General features: G+C 41.7%; 7 non-coding genes across 7 annotated transcripts; 2 read left to right on the forward strand and 5 right to left on the reverse strand.

Moving 5' to 3' along the window:
• Nucleotides 1–850: 850 nt before the first annotated feature.
• Nucleotides 851–922, reverse strand: trnag-ucc (transfer RNA glycine (anticodon UCC)). Its single transcript has one exon. It is a non-coding gene; the product is annotated as a tRNA-Gly (tRNA).
• A 2075-nt stretch (nucleotides 923–2997) lies between these two features.
• trnag-ucc (transfer RNA glycine (anticodon UCC)) lies at nucleotides 2998–3069 on the reverse strand. Its single transcript has one exon. It is a non-coding gene; the product is annotated as a tRNA-Gly (tRNA).
• A 1276-nt stretch (nucleotides 3070–4345) lies between these two features.
• trnam-cau (transfer RNA methionine (anticodon CAU)) lies at nucleotides 4346–4418 on the reverse strand. The gene has a single exon. It is a non-coding gene; the product is annotated as a tRNA-Met (tRNA).
• A 1247-nt stretch (nucleotides 4419–5665) lies between these two features.
• On the forward strand, nucleotides 5666–5739 carry trnam-cau (transfer RNA methionine (anticodon CAU)). Its single transcript has one exon. It is a non-coding gene; the product is annotated as a tRNA-Met (tRNA).
• Nucleotides 5740–7727: 1988 nt separating this feature from the next.
• Nucleotides 7728–7800, reverse strand: trnam-cau (transfer RNA methionine (anticodon CAU)). The gene has a single exon. It is a non-coding gene; the product is annotated as a tRNA-Met (tRNA).
• A 5356-nt stretch (nucleotides 7801–13156) lies between these two features.
• trnai-aau (transfer RNA isoleucine (anticodon AAU)) lies at nucleotides 13157–13230 on the reverse strand. Its single transcript has one exon. It is a non-coding gene; the product is annotated as a tRNA-Ile (tRNA).
• A 241-nt stretch (nucleotides 13231–13471) lies between these two features.
• On the forward strand, nucleotides 13472–13543 carry trnaw-cca (transfer RNA tryptophan (anticodon CCA)). Its single transcript has one exon. It is a non-coding gene; the product is annotated as a tRNA-Trp (tRNA).
• The last annotated feature ends 268 nt before the right edge of the window (nucleotides 13544–13811 follow it).

The raw sequence follows: 13811 nt of genomic DNA on the forward strand, positions 1-13811 counted from the left end.
GACACCGGGCCAACGACACCGCGCCTCATGGGTCTCCCGGTCGCGGCCGGCTGCAACAGAGGACACAGGCTTGAACCAGGATCCTGCTCTGCATTGCAGTGTCTTAGAACACTGCACCACTCAGGAGACCCGACAACCTATCTTACCATTACTACTATTACTATTACTTTTCGTAGAACAGTTTGATTGATTTCATATGTAAAGTCTTCGTATCTCAAAATCATTTTCAAGTGGTGAATAAAAATTATATCTAAACCAAAATGAAAACTACACAAATCTAAAAGTCACTTCTATTGCCATTGCCAACAATGTAAAAACGGCCTACATAAAGCCAACAAATAAAATCATTACAGTCTGAAGGTGGAAAAAATATTCTGATAAAAAATAAATCACTTTGGCTACACATGGCCTTTCTGCAAGGAACATGAAACAATGTAGCAACTAATCAACTTGGTCCAGCCAGATGCTTGAGCTAACAAACTTGCAACGTTGTATAATATATTTTGGACCCTCAGTTTCCCCTGCCAGTGACCTCCGGGCAGACACAGCTGTAGGCTTAATATCAGGCTATTTACGCAAGGACAAGAAGTAATCAGGTAGGCCTATTTTATAACGTTTCCATCCCCCGCGGCTTCAGCAATGGATTGGTCCACTGAGATATGCGTCAATCAAGACGTGCCATAAATCTTTTTTTGGGGCAACTGCTCAAATTACAAAATTCTCAGTCGACCAACAGCCTATGGACCAGTTGAGTAAAAGGTGTCAGCCCTATTTGATACTGAGATAAAAACAGCTGCACTAGACCTTTAGCAGATTCATTTCAAAGCGTGATTCAAACAAAATACCCAGTTGCGTTGGCCGGGAATCGAACCCGGGTCAACTGCTTGGAAGGCAGCTATGCTCACCACTATACCACCAACGCTTACTAAATAAATACCAGGAGCAGTCTCTGTTTGAAAATGAAAGTAAAAGAAAACCTACATTTGACATTTGCAGAATAATAATGGGATTCCCTAAAAACACATCACTGACATCACCAGGCGGTAAATGAGTTAATAGACCAATAACAAAGAGTTCCAAACGGCTCTGCCAATAACAGCTAGTTTTCAGGTTTCCCCCTTTCCACTCAGACAATGCCAGACATTCCTAGCAAAATTCTTGCTTGACAAATTCGTCTTTACTAACTAAATAACTACCAGGAGCAGTCTCTGTTTGAAAATGAAAGTAAAAGAAAACCTACATTTGACATTTGCAGAATAATAATGGGATTCCCTAAAAACACATCACTGACATCACCAGGCGGTAAATGAGTTAATAGACCAATAACAAAGAGTTCCAAACGGCTCTGCCAATAACAGCTAGTTTTCAGGTTTCCCCCTTTCCACTCAGACAATGCCAGACATTCCTAGCAAAATTCTTGCTTGACAAATTCGTCTTTACTAACAAGTCATTTTTGCTTATTTTGGATAATTTTCATTGAAAACAATCACAGTAAGGTATTTGATTGTTACCTAGAAATGATTTGACTGATCCATTGCTGAAGTCCCCAACAACATTTTTTCGAGTCGACCGAAAGCCGTTCTTTCGACCAGTCGACTGGTTCAAATGTTTAAAAGTGTGTTTTTCCATATATAAACTGAATAAAACCAACTATATGTAGGCTATTGAGCTTGTCTGATGCTTTAAGCATTACTCAAGAGGGTGCCCTAACCTAACCTGAAGAACAAAACCTTTTCCCGAATCTCCTCCTCCCGCTGCTGATGGCCTTTGCACCATTACGCTCCAGGCATTAGGCTACACCAGGGGGTCAGTTTCCATTTAGAGTGCCAATTAACCTTTCATTTATTTTTTACCGCCAAATTTCATGATATCCAATTGGTAGTTACAGTCTTGTCCCATCTCCACAACAGACTCAGGATAGGTGAAGGTTGAGAGCCACGCGTCCTCTGAAACACAACCCAGCCAAGCTGCACTGCTCACTTAACCTGGAAACCAGCTGCACCAATGTGTCAGAGGAAACACAGTACACCTGGCGACCGTGTCAGTGTGCATTGCGCCCGGCCTTCCACAGGAATCCCTAGTGCGCGATGGGACAAGAACATCCCTGCCGGACAAACTGTCCCCTAAACGAGACGACACCGGGCCAATTGTGCACCGCCTCCCGGTCGCGGCCGGCTGCAACAGAGGACACAGGCTTGAACCAGGATCCTGCTCTGCATTGCAGTGTCTTAGAACACTGCACCACTCAGGAGACCCGACAACCTATCTTACCATTACTACCGATCTGCGTGCCAGTTATGGTTTTCATATGCATATTTTCGTAGAACAGTTTGATTGATTTCATATGTAAAGTCTTCGTATCTCAAAATCATTTTCAAGTGGTGAATAAAAATTATATCTAAACCAAAATGAAAACTACACAAATCTAAAAGTCACTTCTATTGCCATTGCCAACAATGTAAAAACGGCCTACATAAAGCCAACAAATAAAATCATTACAGTCTGAAGGTGGAAAAAATATTCTGATCAAAAATAAATCACTTTGGCTACACATGGCCTTTCTGCAAGGAACATGAAACAATGTAGCAACTAATCAACTTGGTCCAGCCAGATGCTTGAGCTAACAAACTTGCAACGTTGTATAATATATTTTGGACCCTCAGTTTCCCCTGCCAGTGACCTCCGGGCAGACACAGCTGTAGGCTTAATATCAGGCTATTTACGCAAGGACAAGAAGTAATCAGGTAGGCCTATTTTATAACGTTTCCATCCCCCGCGGCTTCAGCAATGGATTGGTCCACTGAGATATGCGTCAATCAAGACGTGCCATAAATCTTTTTTTGGGGCAACTGCTCAACTACAAAATTCTCAGTCGACCAACAGCCTATGGACCAGTTGACTAAAAGGTGTCAGCCCTATTTGATACTGAGATAAAAACAGCTGCACTAGACCTTTAGCAGATTCATTTCAAAGGGTGATTCAAACAAAATACCAAGTTGCGTTGGCCGGGAATCGAACCCGGGTCAACTGCTTGGAAGGCAGCTATGCTCACCACTATACCACCAACGCTTACTAAATAACTACAAAACCTTTTCCCGGATCTCCTCCTCCCGCTGCTGATGGCCTTTGCACCATTACGCTCCAGGCATTAGGCTACACCAGGGGGTCAGTTTCCATTTAGAGTGCCAATTAACCTTTCATTTATTTTTTACCGCCAAATTTCATGATATCCAATTGGTAGTTACAGTCTTAGGTGAAGGTTGAGAGCCACACGTCCTCTGAAACACAACCCAGCCAAGCTGCACTGTTCACTTAACCTGGAAACCAGCTGCACCAATGTGTCAGAGGAAACACAGTACACCTGGCGACCGTGTCAGTGTGCATTGCGCCCGGCCTTCCACAGGAATCCCTAGTGCGCGATGGGACAAGAACATCCCTGCCGGCCAAACTGTCCATATATATAGAGTTTTACATAGAGTTTTGTCCTTGACACATTTAATTGACACATTTAAAAATTAATTGAAATACTCAATACGCTTTAATCGTGGCCATCAAAGTTAATATTCGACTGCATTTAGAATTGTTATTTGTTGCGCAATGACTGGGTTTACAAAAGCACGTTTCACTCCAGTGAGGAGCTACTCTTGGGTTGTCTTGACAAGTGATAGGATACTCCGTTCCTCAAACTAGGCTCTGTATGCACTAAATTATGCAAATAAACCTATAAGCATGACCGGTCAAATGTATTTTCGGCAACTCACCAATTATCAGCTAACCTATTAATAACATTCCTAAATTCGTTGTGGTTTGTCTTTTAGAACAATCCTAACGTAACATGTCACCAAGCTTATTGGTCCAGATCCATTGATTTCAATACATTGTTGATGTGAGTGATTCATTTGCGCATGCTACTGATTACAGTAGAACAAGCTAATCAATTACAGTTTAGAGTAGACGCTTGTCAAATGTTGATGCATGTGCAGTTTAGAAGGTACTAATTTAGCTGAAAACAAGTAATCTGAACACAAGTGTGTAGAGAGTCATTTTTATGTTTTGGTCTTCAAAATATCACAACCTATTTCATCATATTGATTATGAATTTAAAACCGGTGTTTTGACACGGCTGTAATTAAAAAATCCATGACAATAGGAAGCAGAAACAGTATCATTTTCAACTAATGTTTTAGGAACTTCTGAATGAGCCCTAAAACGTTCTCTGATTTTGATAATATAACTGAAATTGTGAAAATGCGTTTCTCTAGCCTACCACAAGGTATATTATACCAACACTCTCCTCTCGGTGCAACGGCTATGGTCATGTTGTATTGCTCATCTACAAAAGTACTGCCCCCTGTGAGGATCGAACTCACGACCTTCAGATTATGAGACTGACGCGCTACCTACTGCGCTAAGGAGGCCTGTAGTTCAATAACCAAAACACTGATTTTGAAATAGGATTCCTGATTGGCCACATCTGCAGTCCTCATGCCTCCTTGCAGCATGCCTAACACGGAACTCAAACCGGCTGTGCGCGTGCGCCATCGTGCATACATTTATTTTGTCCCCCCACACCAAACGCGATCAGGACACGCAGGTTAACATATCAAAACAAACTCTGAACCAATTACATTATTTGGGGACAGGTCGAAAACTTGCACTTGCTAGCTAATTTCTCCTATTTAGCTAGCTTGCTGTTGCTAGCTAATTTGTCCTGGGATATAAACATTAGGTTGTAATTTTACCTGAAATGCACAAGTTCCTCTACTCCAACAATTAATCCACACATAAAAACGGTCAACCAAATCGTTTCTAGTCATCTCTCCTCCTTCCAGGCTTTTTCATCGTTGAACTTATATGGTGATTGGCATCTAAACTTTCATAGTATTACCACGACAACCAGCAACAGTTCATCTTTCAATCACCCACATGGGTATAACCAATGAGGAGACGGCACGTGGGTACCTGCTTCTATAAACCAATGAGGAGATGGGAGAGCAGGACTTGCAGCGCCATCTGAATCAGAAATAGGAATGACTTCTATTTTAGCCCTTGGCAACGCAGACGCTCGTTGACCCGTGCGAGCAGTGTGGGTGCAATAATTTAATAACATCGATTCCAAAATGTATTTTGCAACGCTCGCGCACTCAGTGTAGTCAGGGTATAAGGCACGTTTACACAGGTGAGCAGGGACCCTGGGCATCTTCTTTTGGTGTTTTTCAGAGTCAGTAGAAAGACCTCTTTTCATAACTGTGACCTTAATTGCCTACCGTCTTTAAACTGTTAGTGTCCTAACAACTGCTCCGCAGGTGCTGGTTAATTAATTGTTTATGGTTCATTGAACAAGCATGGGAAACAGTGTTCAAACCCTTTAATCTGAAGATCTGTGTAGTTAATACAATTTTTACGAATTACCTTTGAAAGACAGGGTCCTGAAAAAGGGATGTTTCTTTTTTTGCTGAGTTTATCTTGTATTAGGCTAGATTAACTCCTTCTCAAATTGTATTTGAGTATCCTTGCCATAGTCTAAACTATAATAGACATTTCATCGCAAGGGGCAAATACGCGATTGTCTGTGCTGCCCAATCATATTACGTAATCATATTGATATGACAGAATTCACCAATCAGGAACGTTCTTTCAAACTCAGTGTTTTATCTTTGATATAAGCCTCCTTAGCGCAGTAGGTAGCGTGTCAGTCTCATTAACTGAAGGTCGTGAGTTCGATCCTCACAGGGGCTGTTGACTTTTTCATGTACCTCTTTTTAGCTTTTGCAGGACTGGATTACACATGCCCTATCCCAAAACAACTCCCATCCCTTAGCCCTACTAACCTGTACCCTTGCACACTGACTCGGTACCAGTGCCCCCTGTATATAGCCTCGTTAGTCTTATTGTGTTACTTTTTATTATTACTTTTTATTTTAGCCTATTTGGTAAATATTTTCTGTACTGTTGGTTAAGGGCTTGTAAGTAAGCATTTCACGGTAAAGTCTACACTTGTTGTATTCGGCGCATGTGGCATCTCCCAATCTAGGTTTTACAGTGGGGAAACAAAAAATAAAAAATATGTCACACTGAGTTCTCACAAATTGCCATCCAAAAGGGCAATTTTTTTATTTTTTTATTTCACCTTTATTTAATCAGGTAGGCTAGTTGAGAACAAGTTCTCATTTACAACTGCGACCTGGCCAAGATAAAGCATAGCAGTGTGAACAGACAACACAGAGTTACACATGGAGTAAACAATTAACAAGTCAATAACACAGTAGAAAAAAAAGAGAGTCTATATACATTGTGTGCAAAAGGCATGAGGAGGTAGGCGAATAATTACAATTTTGCAGATTAACACTGGAGTGATAAATGATCAGATGGTCATGTACAGGTAGAGATCCTGGTGTGCAAAAGAGCAGAAAAGTAAATAAATATAAACTATATGGGGATGAGGTAGGTAAAATTGGGTGGGCTATTTACCGATAGACTATGTACAGCTGCAGCGAGAAATATGCTTCAAATTTTGATTTAATTCACTGTGACAATAATGACACATCTTAAAAATGGCCACAAGTGTTCAGATAAGCATGAGAATCCATTTTTTCATCCTATTTATAGAATATTGGTTATCGATATATCGATAAAGGGCTGATTTCTACGTATCAGTGAAAGGAAGTTGTGAGCAAGTATTATGTGATATGACCCTATATAAGGGTCATAAACTAAATTTATATTGTTGTTGTTTTTAATGACCAATTATATTTGTGTTTGATATCAAATTGACCAATCAGAAATGTTTTTTCAAAATGCCTCAGCGCAGTAAATAGCGCGTCAATCTCATAAACTGAAGGTTGTCAATTCACTCCTCACAGGGGGCAGGTTTTTTGTAGCTCTTCCAACCGAAGCAATACAACATGACCATAGCCCCAACATGACCATACCCCACAAGACATGCCACCAGAGGTCTCTTCGACTCTCCCCAAGTCCAGAACGGACTATGGGAGGTGCACAGTACACCTGTTGCCTCGGCACGGAGAGCACTGTTCACTCTTGAAGATTAGCCCCTCGCTTTGCGCTGTTTGTTCTTACGGATGTCAGCCTAAAATGCTACTTCCAAAATGTGTATTGCTGAGTCTACCTTTAAGTCACACACTTTTTCTTCATTTCACCGATACATCGATATTAGCCTTTTACCGATATATCGATAACCAATAAAAACGTGACTCTCATGCTTATCTGAACACATGTGGGCATTTTTAAGATGTGTCATTATTGTCACAGTGTACGAAATCAGAATTTGAAGCATATTTCTCTGACAATTGCCCTTTTGGGTGGCAATTTCTGAGAACTCAGTGTGACATGTATATATATTTTTTTTTTCCCCACTGTAAAAGAATAGCCTAGATTGGGAGATATATCAGTATCGGTAGGTTTTGTCCCCCCAATGTAATGTAATCAGATGAAGAAAAGGCCATATCGGTCAGGCTCTCTGAGATATAACTAGTTGGTGGGCAAAAACAGTCATCAAAACAGACATTGTATTTGTTCGTACTTTACTTTGAAAATGTCAATAGGTCACACAGACTGAGGATCAAGGTAATAGAATCGGCTTACTCTTGCAGTTCTCTCCTACGCAATTGCCTAGGCCGTAGGGCTAAGGGATGGGAGTTGTTTTGGCATAGGGCATGTGTAATACAATCTTGCAAAAGCTAAAAAGAGGTACATGAAAAAACAAATGCCCCCTGTGAGGATCGAACTCACGACCTTCAGATTATGAGACTGACGCGCTACCTACTGCGCTAAGGAGGCTTAGAGCAAAGGTGAAAACACTGAGTTTGAAAGGATGTTTCTGATTGGTCAAATTAATATGATTGGGCAGTACAGACAATCGTGATGAAATGCCTATTATAATTTAGACTAAGGGAGGGATACTCAAATACTATTTGAGAAGGTCCGGTAACAGGATTTCCTAGGTGACAAAGGGCTGTATGGATATTGTCATTTATCAGCGCAGTAACAAACCCCCACCTCGCGACCCATGCGACCCCCCCCCCCCCCTCCCCCATCCCCCATCCCCCATCCCCCACCCCATCAGCAACATGCGCCACGTCTATTTCTATGGACACAAGTACTGTTCATGACACAAACTGTTCACACCCCTCTTGTTGGTGGAGAGAATTTAGCAGATTTAAAGGTAATTTCCTGCAATTCTATACATTTTGCCATGTGTTCATGTGATATCTGAGTGACTCAAACATCACAACAAAGTCAATGGGCTAAAACACCTACTTAAAAAACATTAGCTGACAGTTGATCCAACAGTCATAAATGGCTCATAAATGGTTTGCAATGACTGACACAACAAGAGGAAAACTACTGATGCACTACCAAATGTAGAAATTGTGCATTCTACTATTACAACTTTCTAGAGTAAGCTGAAAGCCCAACTGAGTTCCCGCGGTCCGTATTGACCCCTCTCTGGGTCCGGATGCAGACCGCAGTCCGCCAATTGAGTATGGCTGTACTAAGATTTCTGATTATCTAAATGATTAAACAATTTTACAGTACATTAGGTCCTAGGATACATATTTCCAAATACAAGTCAGCAAGGGACACAGTCATTTGACAATTACATGCTATGGTTAATTATTCTGTATCATAATGGATTAATACGCAAAACCTTAGCAACTTTCCTGATTTAGACCTCCACCACCACAAAGCAGAAAACATCCAATAGATATGTCTGAACCCTATAATATGAGGTCTGACAAAAGTTGATACTAAAAATTTGTTGAAACCATCCTTGGTTAGGTTATTCAATGTGTGGGCCTATCTCCCCAGTTTGCAGACAGCTAAGCCACATTTGCTTGGTCACACACACTCTTTTAATGTATACGGCATGTGAAATTTGAGCCACCCCTCCCTCCAACTTAGCCCTGAAGTGGACATCACTTGCTAGTGTGCAACATGAAAATGCTGAGCAGGGAATTCTCTGGCATTGTGAATACAAAGGATTGGGATTGAAGAATGTCTGTGAGTGCAAATAGTCATCCGAGACCATTTATTTAAATAACTATTCCTATATGCTAATAACGCTATAGCCATAATCTTGATAAATTACTTAATTTACTTATCCTATTGGCCTAGATAGGGCTACTTTGGGATATTATGGGTGGTAAGGTAGTAGCCACTCCCATTCTTTAGAACTACTTTTGGCCTTAAGCCTTATGAATATAGCCCTTCGTACATCAGCTGGTATCTCAAAGTGCTGTACAGAAACCCAGCTTAAAACCCCAAACAGCAAGCAATGCAGGTGTAGAAGCACGGTGACTAGGAAAAACTCCCTAGAAAGGCCAAAACCTAGGTAGAAACCTAGAGAGGAACCAGGCTATGAGGGGTGGCCAGTCCTCTTCTGGCTGTGCCGGGTGGAGATTATAACAGAACATGGCCAAGATGTTCAAATGTTCATAAATGACCAGCATGGTCAAATAATAATAATCACAGGCAGAACTGTTGAAACTGGAGCAGCAGCACGGCCAGGTGGACTGGGGACAGCAAGGAGTCATCATGTCAGGTAGTCCTGAGGCATGGTCCTAGGGCTCAGGTCCTCCGAGAGAGAGAGAGAGAAAGAAAGAGAGAATTAGAGAGAGCATACTTAAATTCACACAGGACACCGGATAAGACAGGAGAAGTACTCCAGATAAAACAAACTGACCCTAGCCCCCCGACACATAAACTACTGCAGCATAAATACTGGAGGCTGAGACAGGAGGGGTCAGGAGACACTGTGGCCCCATCCAATGATACCCCTGGACAGGGCCAAATAGGAAGGATATAACTACACCCACTTTGCCAAAGCACAGCCCACACACCATTGGAGGGATATCTTCAACCACCAACTTACCATCCTGAGACAAGGCCGAGTATAGCCCACAAAGATCTCCGCCACGGCACAACCCAAGGGGGGGCGCCAACCCAGACAGGAAGATCACATCAGTGACTCAACCCACTCAAGTGACACACCCCTCCTAGGGACGGCATGAAAGAGCACCAGAAAGCCAGGGACTCAGCCCCTGTAATAGGGTTAGAGGCAGAGAATTACAGTGGAAAGAGGGGAACCAGCCAGGCAGAGACAGCAAGGGCGGTTCGTTGCTCCAGAGCCTTTCCGTTCACCTTCACACTCCTGTGCCAGACTACACTCAATCAAAGGACCCACTGAAGAGATGAGTCTTCAGTAAAGACTTAAAGGTTGAGACCGAGTTTGCGTCTCTCACATGGGTAGGCAGACCATTCCATAAAAATTGAGCTCTATAGGAGAAAGCCCTGCCTCCAGCTCTTTGCTTAGAAATTCTAGGGACAATTAGGAGGCCTGCGTCTTGTGACCGTAGCGTACATGTAGGTATGTACGGCAGGACCCAATCAGAGAGATAGGTAGGAGCAAGCCCATGTAATGCTTTGTAGGTTAGCAGTAAAACCTTGAAATCAGACCTTGCCTTGAATGGAAGCCAGTGTAGGGAGGCTAGAACTGGAGTAATATGATCAATTATTTTTGTTCTAGTCAGGATTCTAGCGGCCGTATTTAGCACTAACTGAAGTTTATTTAGTGCTTTATCCGGGTAGCCGGAAAGTAGAGCATTGCAGTAGTCTAACCTAGAAGTAACAAAAGCATGGATCCATTTTTCTGCATCATTTTTGGACAGAAAGTTTCTGATTTTTGCAATGTTACGTAGATGGAAAAAAGCTGTCCTTGAAACAGTCTTGATATGTTCGTCAAAAGAGAGATCAGGGTCCAGAGTAACGCCGAGGTCCTTCACAGTTTTATTTGAGACGACTGTACAACCATTAAGATGAATTGTCAGATTCAACAGAAGATATCTTTGTTTCTTGGGACCTAGAACAAGCATCTCTGTTTTGTCTGAGTTTAAAAGTAGAAAGTTTGCAGCCATCCACTTCCTTACGTCTGAAACACAGGCTTCTAGCGAGGGCAATTTTGGGCCTTCACCATGTTTCATTGAAATGTACAGCTGTGTGTCATCCGCATAGCAGTGAAAGTTAACATTATGTTTTCGGATGACATCCCCAAGAGGTAAAATATATAGTGAACACAATAGTGGTCCTAAAACGGAACCTTGAGGAACACCAAAATGTACAGTTGATTTGTCAGAGGACAAACCATTCACAGAGACAAACTGATATCTTTCCGACAGATAAGATCTAAACCAGGCCAGAACTTGTCCGTGTAGACCAATTTGGGTTTCCAATCTCTCCAAAAGGTCTAGGAGCACGAGGACAGATGCAAAGCCTCGGTCTGATGCCATTAAAAGGTAATTTACCAACTTCACAAGTGCAGTCTCAGTGCTTTGATGGGGTCTAAAACCAGACTGAAGCATTTCGTATACATTGTTTGTCTTCAGGAAGGCAGTGAGTTGCTGTGCTACAGCCTTTTCTAATTTTTTTGAGAGGAATGGAAGATTCGATATAGGCCGATAGTTTTTTATATTTTCTGGGTCAAGGTTTGGCTTTTTCAAGAGGCTTTATTACTGCCACTTTTAGTGAGTTTGGTACACATCCGGTGGATAGAGAGCCATTTATTATGTTCAACATAGGAGGGCCAAGTACAGGAAGCCACTCTTTCAGTAGTGTAGTTGGAATAGGGTCCAGTATGCAGTTTGAAGTTTTAGAGGCCATGATTATTTTCATCATTGTGTCAAGAGATATAGTACTAAAACACTTGAGTGTCTCTCTTGATCCTAGGTCCTGGCAGAGTTGTGCAGACTCAGGACAACTGAGATTTGAAGGAATACGCAGATTTAAAGAGGAGTCCTTAATTTGCTTTCTAATAATCATGATCTTTTCCTCAAAGAAGTTCATGAATTTATTACTGCTGAAGTAAAAGCCATCCTCTCTTGGGGAATGCTGCTTTTTAGTTAGCTTTGCGACAATATCAAAAATAAATTTCGGACTGTTCTTATTTTCCTCAATTAATTTGGAAAAATAGGATGATCGAGCAGCAGTAAGGGCTCTTCGATACTGCAAGCTAGTCGGAAGACTTCCAGTTTGGTGTGTCGCCATTTCCGTCCCAATTTTCTGGAAGCTTGCTTCAGAGCTTGGGTATTTTCTGTATACCAGGGAGCTAGTTTCTTATCAGAAATGTTTTTAGTTTTTAGGGGTGCAACTGCATCATGATCTCTTTCAATAATGACAGGAATGGAGGAGGTCTTTATCCTAGTGAGATTGCTAAGGTGAACACCGCCATGTTTAGTTTTGCCCAACCTAGGTCGAGGCACAGACACGGTCTCAATGGAGATAGCTGAGCTAACTACACTGACTGTGCTAGTCCATCACTTCTCAGCAGGTCAGGCTTGGTCCTGTTTGTGGGTTTTGTGTGTTTGTGAGTCCCAGAAAGAGGGCCAATTATCTACAAATTCTATATTTTGAGATGGGCAGAAAACCGTTTTCAACCAGCGATTGAGTTGTTAGACTCTGCTGTAGAGATCATCACTCCCCCTAACTGGGAGGGGGCCAGAGACAATTACTCGATGCAGACACATCTTTCTAGCTGATTTACACGCTGACGCTATGTTGCGCTAGGTGACCTCTGACTGTTTCATCCTAACATCGTTGGTGCCGACGTGGATAACAATATGCAAGAGAAAGGCCATAATGTATTATTCCAGCCCAGGCTCAATTTAGATTTTGTCCACTAGAAGGCAGCAGTGTATGTGCAAAGTTTCATTTTTAATTAATTTGTAAAAACATAATTCCACTTTGGCATTATGGGGTATTGTGTGTGGGCCAATGACAAAAATATATATATTTTATCAATATTAAATTCAGGCTGTAACACAACCAAATATGGAAAAAGTCAAGAGGTGTGAATACCTTCTGAAGGCACTGTATGTTGTAGCGAATTTTCAAAGATGCATTATGATGCATTACAAGCACAAAACATTTATTTTAACCAAAATTACAATTATGACAATAACTGTGGCAATTTGCATGACAATTAATCATTACCCAAAATGCAATAATGAGCACAGCCCTAGTGGGATGTATTTTAAGACATGATTTGTGTAAATCATAGTTGCTTTCAGCATTTAATGACACATACAGCGCATACAGTACCAAATACACTAAAGGCTTAACTAGCCTAAGGAAAAGATAGTGGCCAGTACGGGTATCGAACCCGCGACCTTCGCGTTATTAGCACGACGCTCTAACCAACTGAGCTAACCGGCCATACAACCAAGGTCAAAATGTTATGTATTTGAACATTAACAACAGACATGATAGAGTGAGTGGCATAACTATAACATGGTTGAGGATTGAATTCAGCAACCTCTCTCATTGTCAACCCTTTGATCCTTAACACTGTAGTTGCTCCAAGTAAACTATAATGGAATAGTGCTGGAGCAAACTAGACGTGGCACACAACATGCATAGCACAGTCAAATACCTGAACATACAGCTTGTGGTTCTAGACCTCGTGGCGCAACGGTAGCGCGTCTGACTCCAGATCAGAAGGTTGCGTGTTCAAATCACGTCGGGGTCAAACCTTTTTCTCTCTGTGATCAATGAAAAAACATCGGGGCCAACAAACATTAGACGTAACTGATAATACCCGAGAAGCCTGTGTTAGGAGGATACATTGGCACGGGTGTTGTTCGTCTTGGGCCTGCAAACTGTGGCAATATAACCTCCAAACACCGGGTTGCCAACATATTAAAATAATGATTGACATATTTTCACCAACTTTTGGGGGGGATTAATTTACTCATACTATTTCGTCTATCCACAAGCTAACACAATAACTTAAAACT

This window comes from Oncorhynchus mykiss, chromosome 28 (assembly GCF_057628025.1).
Source record: "Oncorhynchus mykiss isolate SJ-2025 chromosome 28, ASM5762802v1, whole genome shotgun sequence".
Classification (NCBI taxonomy): Eukaryota; Metazoa; Chordata; class Actinopteri; order Salmoniformes; family Salmonidae; genus Oncorhynchus; species Oncorhynchus mykiss.